At 42.2% G+C, this 10,113-nt stretch overlaps 1 protein-coding gene across 5 annotated transcripts in view; it reads right to left on the bottom strand.

Moving 5' to 3' along the window:
* The window catches only part of LOC135089198 (ABC transporter F family member 4-like), a 121,550-nt gene that overhangs the window by 52,058 nt on the left and 59,379 nt on the right, over nt 1–10,113 (bottom strand). The window lies entirely within an intron of this gene.

Raw genomic sequence — 10,113 nt, 5'->3', positions numbered from 1 at the left:
ACAGGTCAGAACCTTGAGGAACATCACTGTTAACAGACTTAGGAGACAAACAGTGACTGTCTACCATAGCAGCAATAGAACGGTCAGAAAGGAAACTTGAGATAAGTTACAGAGAGAAGGGTGGAAGCCGTAGGAAGGTAGTTTGGAAATCAAAGCTTTGTGCCAAACTCTATCAAAAGGTTTTGATATATCTAAGGCAACAGCAAAAGTTTCACTAAAAATCCCTAAAAGAGGATGACGAAGACGAAGTGAGTAAAGCCAAAAGACCATCAGTAGAGCGACCTTGACAGATACTGACGATCAGTTAGAAGGTTGTGAAATGATAGATGTTTGTTACTGCTGAGAGAGAGAGAGAGAGAGAGAGAGAGAGAGAGAGAGAGAGAGAGAGAGAGAGAGAGAGAGAGAGAGAGAGAGAGAGAGAGAGAGAGAGAGAGAGAGAGAGAGAGAGAGAGAGAGAGAGAGAGAGAGAGAGAGAGAGAGAGAGAGGATGGTAGTGGACGGGATAGGAAGATGATATTGTGTTGACCCGGTACAGTCGCTTTGGCGGGGGTTAATAGAGGTCAGTTAGGGGGACTCAAAGATTCCACTCAAGAAACACATGTATTGGACCCTCAGCTAAGCCCTGGGGGAGAAACCTTCATACTGTGGCGGTGAGCGGACGTCGTGAATAGTCTGTGTTGATGAGCAGACGTTGTGGACAGACGTCCTGCATTAAGAGTGATCATACCTACAGGAATTTAAGGACCCATCAACATGTGAGTCATTACTGACTGTTGTATCCTTTGAAATGCGTGAAAGTGGGAATCCACCCTGTGCTCCAAACCTGGGGGAACGTTGGAGGAATTATTAGAGATTGGGGTTGAAACGGAACAAGTAAACCAGAGAGAGGACAAGGAATCCTCAGTGCCTGCACTTGATGTCTTGCCAGGAGAGCTTCACCAGGGGGAGCACAAAGGGCTGAAGAAGACAACGAAGGTTAATGAAGGATCACAGAGTAATGGATTTGCCGAGCCTAGAGGCTTACAACACTCAAAGAGAATAACACCCACATATAGTGAAGGAACCTATTCTGAAATTTGGGAGTTTAAGCAAACTTTCCAACGGCATGTCGAAGTCATGGGTAGATCTCCTGTAGCCAAATTAGAGACACTAGTTTCTGCTTACACCGGACAGATTAGAGACAAGTTCTGGGCATGTATGAGGATCGAAAATCTTAACAGTCGGTATGAACGTACTCTCAAACTGCTTGAAGAATGATGAAGACGCTTTTGTTGATCAAATGATAAAAAGAATCTCGCAGGGACCTACTCTAAGAGTAGGTAATGTAAAAGGCTTAAGGAAATTCATTGATGAGCTGGAAGAATGTTTTCATAGTTTCACCATTCTGAAAGAGATTGATTCGTGCTATGTGATATACCTGCTGGCCATTCGGTTGCCAAGGAAGGTAGAAGATTATATCATACGACAGACGACTTTCATACAAAAGGACAGTCAAAGAACTTCCTTCTTAGACTGTGATATGTGTTAGTGTCCTAGCACAAAATACATGATTACTGAGTCCGCTCCACTCATCTACCACTCTATTTGAGAACCAATTTTTTCCTATCTCCTTCCTGAACCTAAATTTTTTAATCTTGAACCCGTTATTTCTTGTTCTACCCTGGTTGCTGATCCTAAGAATTTTGCTTACATCTCCCTTGTTATAACCCTTATACTTATACCACTTAAAGACTTCTATCTGGTCCCCTCTTAACCTACCTCTTTCTAGAGAATGTAAATTTAACAGCTTCAACCATAGCCTCGTAAGGAATACTCCTCATCCCCTGTATCCTTTTAGTCATTCTCCTCTGTACTGATTCTAATAGACCTATTTCTTTCCTGTAATGTGGGGACCAGAGCTGCACAGCGTAGTCTAGATGAGGTCTGACCAGCGCCAAGTATAACTTTAATATTACTTCCGGCCTTCTTTTTTTTTTTTTTTATGTAGGAAGGACACTGGCCAAGAGCAACAAAAATCTAATAAAAAAAAAATGCCCACTGAAATGCCAGTCCCATAAAAGGGTCAAAGCAGTGGTCAAAAATTGATGAATAAGTGTCTTGAAACCTCCCTCTTGAAGGAATTCAAGTCATAGGAAGGTGGAAATACAGAAGCAGGCAGGGAGTTCCAGAGTTTACCAGAGAAAGAGATGAATGATTGAGAATACTGGTTAACTCTTGCGTTAGAGAGGTGGACAGAATAGGGGTGAGAGAAAGAAGAAAGTCTTGTGCAACGAGGCCGCGGAAGGAGGGGAGGCATGCAGTTAGCAAGATCAGAAGAGCAGTTAGCATGAAAATAGCGGTAGAAGACAGCTAGAGATGCAACAATGCGGCGGTGAGAGAGAGGCTGAAGACATTCAGTTAGAGGAGAGGAGTTGATGAGACGAAAAGCTTTTGATTCCACCCTGTCTAGAAGAGCAGTATGAGTGGAACCCCCCCAGACATGTGAAGCATACTCCATACATGGACGGATAAGGCCCTTGTACTGAGTTAGCAGCTGGGGCGGGGTGAGAAAAACTGGCGGAGACGTCTCAGAACACCTAAATTCATAGAAGCTGTTTTAGCTAAAGATGAGATGTGAAGTTTCCAGTTCAGATTATAAGTAAAGGACAGACCGAGGATGTTCAGTGTAGAAGAGCGGGACAGTTGAGTGTCATTGAAGAAGAGGGGATAGTTGTCTGGAAGGTTGTGTCGAGTTGATAGATGGAGGAATTGAGTTTTTGAGGCATTGAACAATACCAATTTTGCTCTGCCCCAATCAGAAATTTTAGAAAGATCAGAAGTCAGGCGTTCTGTGGCTTCCCTGCGTGATACGTTTACCTCCTGAAGGGTTGGACGTCTATGAAAAGACGTGGAAAAGTGCAGGGTGGTATCATCAGCGTAGGAGTGGATAGGACAAGAAGTTTGGTTTAGAAGATCATTAATGAATAATAAGAAGACAGTGGGTGACAGGACAGAACCCTGAGGAACACCACTGTTAATAGATTTAGAAGAAGAACAGTGACCGTCTACCACAGCAGCAATAGAACGGTCAGAAAGGAAACTTGAGATGAAGTTACAGAGAGAAGGATAGAAACCGTAGGAGGGTAGTTTGGAAATCAAAGCTTTGTGCCAGACTCTACCAAAAGCTTTTGATATGTCCAAGGCAACAGCAAAAGTTTCACCAAAATCTCTAAAAGAGGATGACCAAGACTCAGTAAGGAAAGCCAAAAGATCACCAGTAGAGCGGCCTTGACGGAACCCATACTGGCGATCAGATAGAAGGTTATGAAGTGATATGTGTTTAAGAATCTTCCTGTTGAGGTTAGATTCAAAAACTTTAGATAGGCAGGAAATTAAAGCAATAGGACGGTAGTTTGAGGGATTAGAACGGTCACCCTTTTTAGGAACAGGTTGAATGTAGGCAAACTTCCAGCAAGAAGGAAACGTAGATGTTGACAGACAGAGCTGAAAGAGTTTGACTAGGCAAGGTGCAAGCACGGAGGCACAGTTTCGGAGAACAATAGGAGGGACCCCATCAGGTCCATAAGCCTTCCGAGGGTTTAGGCCAGCGAGGGCATGGAAAACATCATTGCGAAGAATTTTAATACGTGGCATGAAGTAGTCAGAGGGTGGAGGAGAGGGAGGAACAAGCCCAGAATCGTCCAAGGTAGAGTTTTTAGCAAAGGTTTGAGCAAAGAGTTCAGCTTTAGAAATATATGTGATAGCAGTGGTGCCATCTGGTTGAAATAGAGGAGGGAAAGAAGAAGAAGCAAAGTTATTGGAGATGTTTTTGGCTAGATGCCAGAAATCACGAGGGGAGTTAGACCTTGAAAGGTTTTGACATTTTCTGTTAATGAAGGAGTTTTTGGCTAGTTGGAGAACAGACTTAGCATGGTTCCGGGCAAAAATATAAAGTGCATGAGATTCTGGTGATGGAAGGCTTAAATACCTTTTGTGGGCCACCTTTCTATCATGTATAGCACGAGAACAAGCTGTGTTAAACCAAGGTTTAGAAGGCTTAGGACGAGAAAAAGAGTGAGGAATGTATGCCTCCATGCCAGACACTATCACCTCTGTTATGCGCTCAGCACACAAAGACGGGTCTCTGACACGGAAGCAGTAGTCATTCCAAAGAAAATCAGCAAAATACCTCCTCAGGTTCTCCCAACTAGCAGAGGCAAAACGCCAGATGCACCTTCGCTTAGGGGGATCCTGACAAGGGATTGGAGTGATAGGACAAGATAAAGATATTGGATTGTGATCGGAGGAGCCCAACGGAGAAGAAAGGGTGACAGCATAAGCAGAAGGATTAGAGGTCAGGAAAAGTTCAAGAATGTTGGGCGTATCTCCAAGACGGTCAGGAACACGAATAGGGTGTTGCACCAATTGCTCTAGGTCATGGAGGATAGCAAGGTTGTAGGCTAGTTCACCAGGATGGTCAGTGAAGGGAGAGGAAAGCCAAAGCTGGTGGTGAACATTGAAGTCTCCAAGAATGGAGATCTCTGCAAAAGGGAAGAGGGTCAGAATGTGCTCCACTTTGGAAGTTAAGTAGTCAAAGAATTTCTGATAGTCAGAGGAGTTAGGTGAGAGGTATACAGCACAGATAAATTTAATATGAGAGTGACTCTGTAGTCGTAGCCATATTGTGGAAAACTCGGAAGATTCAAGAGCGTGGGCACGAGAGCAGGTTAAGTCATTGCGCACATACACGCAGCATCCAGCTTTGGATCGAAAATGAGGATAGAGAAAGGAGGGAACAGAAAAAGGGCTACTGTCAGTTGCCTCAGACACCTGAGTTTCAGTAAGGAAAAGAAGATGAGGTTAAGAAGAGGAGAGGTGGTGTTCTACAGATTGAAAATTAGATCTTAGACCGCGAATGTTGCAGAAGTTAATGAAGAAAAAGTTGAGCGAGGTGTCAAGACACTTAGGGTCGTCGACAGAAAGGCAGTCCGACCTGGGGACATTTATGGTCCCCTCCCCAGATGGGGACTCCGAGGCTGGTGTAGGAGTCGCCATGATCATTTTAAAATTTTTGAGTGAAGGGTGTGTGTGTTATTAGGTGCTTGTAGTTTTGTGTGGAGGAAGAGAGTTGTCTTTAGAGGGCAGGCTGTGACTGCCCCCTCGTGTTGTGAGACACAAAGGGAAACGTTCAGTGAGGTCACAGCTGGGTTTAATGATAAGTTCACAGCACCCCCTGAACTGTGCTTTAGTCCTCACTGGGAGTAATTATCGTTTCGGCAGGTGTCTACTGCCTCCTCCTGACGGAGGAGGCAGTAGACTATTTGACTTGTTTCTGGCTTCTATGCATTGTTTCCTTAGACGGAGTTCAGAACTAACTATAACTCCTAAATCTTTCTCGTACCCTGTACCTACCAGAGTTTGGTTGTTTAATGTGGGTTTCCTCTACCTACTCTAAGCACTTTGCATTTATTGATATTAAATTGCATTCGCCTTCTATCCGTCCATTCATTCATTCTATCTAAGTCTGCCTGCAAGGCGATGGCATCCGATTCTGACCTAATTAATCTACCTGTCTTTGTGTCATCCGCAAATTTATTAACATCACTACTAATTCCACTATCCAAGTCATTGATATATATTAGAAATAACAATGGCCCTAATACTGATCCCTGTGGCACCCCACTAATTACATGACCCCACTCGGATTTCGAGCCGTTTATTACAACTCTTTGTTGCCTGTCACTAAGCCATGACCCTATCCAGCCTAACACCTTCCCATCTATCCCGTGTGCCCTAACCTTTCTCAGGAGCCTTTGATGGGGTACCTTGTCAAATGCTTTACTAAAGTCCAGATATAAGATATCATAACTATCACCATTATCTACTGCCTCGTACACCTTACTGTAAAAACTTAACAAGTTTGTCAGGCAAGACTTCCCCTTCGTGAAGCCGTGCTGACTGATTTATCAAGTTATGTTTGTCTAAATGTTCCCTAATGTTCCTCGCTATTATTGATTCTAACATTTTACCTACAACTGAAGTTAAGCTGACAGGTCTATAATTAGACGCTAAAGTTTTATCTCCTTTCTTAAAGATGGGTACTACATTAGCCTGCCTCCACATTACTGGTACCTCACCCGACTCTAGTGATTTCCTAAAGACAGAAACTAACGGCTCACTAATAATCTCTCTACATTCCTTAAGTACTCTGGGATATATTTCATTAGGTCCTGGTGACTTGAACTTTTTTTAGCCTATCTATCTCCTGTTCCACTATCTCCCTAGTTATGGAAATATCTGTCAGCTTCTCATTCTCATCTGCTCTAAACACCTGTTCACTATCTGGCATATCCTGCATGTTTTCCTGGGTGAAGACAGATAAAAAATAATTATTCAGAAGTTTACTTATCTCCTCTCCAGAACTAACCAGCTCCCCATCTGCTGCCTTTAATGGACCTACAGTATCCTTATTTTTCGTCCTGTATACCTGATAAAATCCCTTGGGGTCCGTCTTCGCCTGGCTGGCTACCTTTAATTCATAATTGTCCTTAGCTTTCCTCGTTAACTTCCTGACTGTTCTAACTAATTCATTATATTGTGTCCTTAAATCTTCTTCACCTGCCCTTAATCTCTTATATATAATTATCTTACGCCCTATATAATGCTTTAACCTAGCAGTCATCCATTTAGGGTCATTTTTTTATGATCTTATTGTTCTATACGGGATATTTGCTAACTGACCTGTATGAACTTTATCTACGAAATATTTATAAAGTTCATCTACATTTACTTCAACTAATCCCCTCATCTCGTCCCCTACCATCCTCTCCACTCCCTCATCTACTTGCCTCGACCTCACCTCTCTCATTTCAGCATGACCTGACATTCCAACATACTCACACCTATCTCCCCCCTTCCTCTTTCCTCCTCCCTCCCGGACACATCTTCCTTCCTCTTGTCCTACACCCACACGCCTCACCTCACCTCTCTCATCCTGCCTTATCTCTCTGAACTCCGTCCCTGACCTGACCTCACCCTGCATCCTTTGCCAGTCCACTCCTTAAAGGTACCTTTTTAATTCTTGAAAATCTGCTCTCATAAAGTCAGGTATTTTACTAGTGTTTTTGTTTCTAACAGTTTCTTCCCATTCTAAATTGTACCTAATTTCCCTATGGTCACTGTTACCTAGCTGTCCTCCAACCTCTACCTGCGTGACTGCTTCCTCCCTGTTAGTAAGAATTAAATCTAGAATATTATTCCCCTTGTGGGTTCTACGACTGCCTGTTTTAAAAAAAATTATCCTGAATTACCTTAAGATGACCTCTGCTTCCTTGTTACCCACAATCAGACTCCAGTCGATATTCCTAAAGTTAAAATCTCCTACCACACATACCTGACTGTACCTGCCTGCTCTATTTAATTCCTGCCACAGTGAGGTGTTAATTTCCTCTGTACTGGTCGGTGGTCTGTAAACTACCCCTAGTACTACTGACTGTGATCCTTCCTTAATATCTACCCATATCGACTCTGCTTTGTTATCTGTTTTAATTCTATTGTTCATACAACACTGTAATGTGTCCCTAAGGCAAGGCGCACATTGAGACGCAGGGCAGCACAACGCAGCACAGGCGTGGTGCGCACATTGAGAAGCAGGCTGTCGTCCTGTGCGGTAGTGTTGATCATGGCTGTTGCCAAAAATTACTTTGGAAACCTTAGTTCCGATTCCGACTCAAAAAACGAGTTCGAGAAAGTAATATTATTATATGACATTTGTAGAGCAAAGAGGTCAGTGTGGAGGAGTGAATACATGGAGAAGAGGAAAACACATGGAGAATTTGCCCATAACTCGTCCTTATAAGTTCCTCTCATATAATCAGGATGACTAGTGTCATACAGCACTCTTTGATGGCGAACAGCCTCTATGAGTTGCTCCGTGGATGACATTGTGAGTACTAAAGAGTGAGTTGCTATCAAGCTGCGCCGCACGTGGCACAGGAAACTGCGTTCGAACGACTGCGTCGCGCAGGCCGACACAGGTCTGCATCTGTGCTGTGCTGTCCTGCGTGTCAATATGCGTGCTTAGGTTTAAACCAGTGAGATGCAGTTTTCTGCCCTGCTCTGTGCTGTGTCGCCTGTGTTGCCTGCGTCTCAATGTGCGCCCGGCCTAACGTATAACGCGACGCCTCCTCCTCTCCTGTTTTCCATATCTTTATAGAACATTGTATACCCATCTATCTTAACCTCTGGATTAAATACTTTTCCTGACATATCTAACCAAGTTTCAGTTAAAGCAATGATATCAAATTTCTCTACGCTCGCTATTCCTCTAAGCAAGTCTATTTTATTCAGAATATTTCTACAGTTTGTGTAGTAAACACTTAAGCTATTTCTCACCATCCCTGAGCTAGCTACCTTTCTAGATTTAACTAATTTGCCCCTCGTCTTCTCCTCACTACCCCTTCTTCCCTCCCGACTAACGAAAAAAGTGCTGGAGTGCAGTTACCTCCCTCTCGAGAGTTTCGGCCAAAACACGAACACCCTGGCGTGACAAAATGCACTCCATCCCTGGCGTACAAGGTGTCCCTACCATAGAAAAGGTCCCAGTTGTCGATGAACGTCCATCCATTACTCCTACAATGATTCGCGAGCCTGCGATTCACTGGGATAGCCCTGGACAGCCACTCAGCACCAACTCCCCTCCTCGGCAAGACACCACATACCACGGGGATCCCTCCCTTGTCCCTAATCCTGTCCAGAGCCTGTCGAAACCTCCTGATAAGCTCCTCACTCCTGACCTTACCAAGGTCATTCCCTCCCGCACCGAGAAAAACAATGGGCTTGATCCCATCTTTTTCCAAGCACGTGTGTAGCCTATCAGCTACCTTCCCTATCCCGGCCCCCGGCAAACACACCCTCGACCTACGCTTCCTATCCCTAGCACAGAACGCACTATCTAAGTGCCTAACCTGACTATCACCAAACACAAGCACTCTACCTTGGGGCAGGGTAACTGCATCTGCCCCCTTCATTTTGCCTCCTCCGGCCCTGTCCACCTCCTTCTCCTTCCCTTCCTCCAACACATTGAAGGGATTCTTCGTCTCCACGCAATGTGCCCTGAGGACCTTCACTCTCTTGTCTCCCCTGCACACAACCGACCACTGCTCTATCATCATCATCATCATCACTATCATCGTCATCGTCATCATCATCGTCATCATCATCGTCATCATCATCATCATCATCATCATTACCATCATCATCATCATCATCATCACTATCATCATCATCATCATCATCATCACTATCATCATCATCACTATCATCATCATCACTATCATATATATATATATATATATATATATATATATATATATATATATATATATATATATATATATATATATATATATATATATATATATATATATATATATATATATATATATATATATATATATATATATATATATATATATATATATATATATATATATATATATATATATATATATATATATATATATATATATATATATATATATATATATATATATATATATATATATATATATATATATATATATATATATATATATATATATATATATATATATATATATATATATATATATATATATATATATATATATATATATATATATATATATATATATATATATATATATATATATATATATATATATATATATATATATATATAGATGCTTAGTAGGACAGAGAAAGTTGCATGGAACAGCATTGTCGCAGTGGCTCTTGGCTTCTTGAGGAGTCACAAAACCGAAAACTATGTGGAGTATATTGAGACCTTGGTGAGAAACTACGGGAAGATGGGTTGCAGGATGTCCCTCAAAGTCCATATCCTTGACGCTCATCTTGATAAATTTAAGAACACGGCGGTGTACTCTGAGGAAAAAGGCGAGCGCTTCCATTAGGATATACTTGGACTTTGAACGCCGCTACCAAGGGTCATACTCGTATAATGAAAACATGATGGGAGACTATATTTGGGGGCCGATTAGTGAAAGCAATTTACAGTATAAGCGTAAATCACGGAAAACTACTCATTTATAATGTTTTATTGCCTCACTTATGTAATACTATAATAAATAATGC

The sequence above is a fragment of the Scylla paramamosain genome, chromosome 32, assembly GCF_035594125.1.
Source record: "Scylla paramamosain isolate STU-SP2022 chromosome 32, ASM3559412v1, whole genome shotgun sequence".
Taxonomy (NCBI): domain Eukaryota; kingdom Metazoa; phylum Arthropoda; class Malacostraca; order Decapoda; family Portunidae; genus Scylla; species Scylla paramamosain.
Note: the sequence above shows the minus strand (reverse complement) of the source record. Positions and strands in the feature narration are given on the sequence as shown.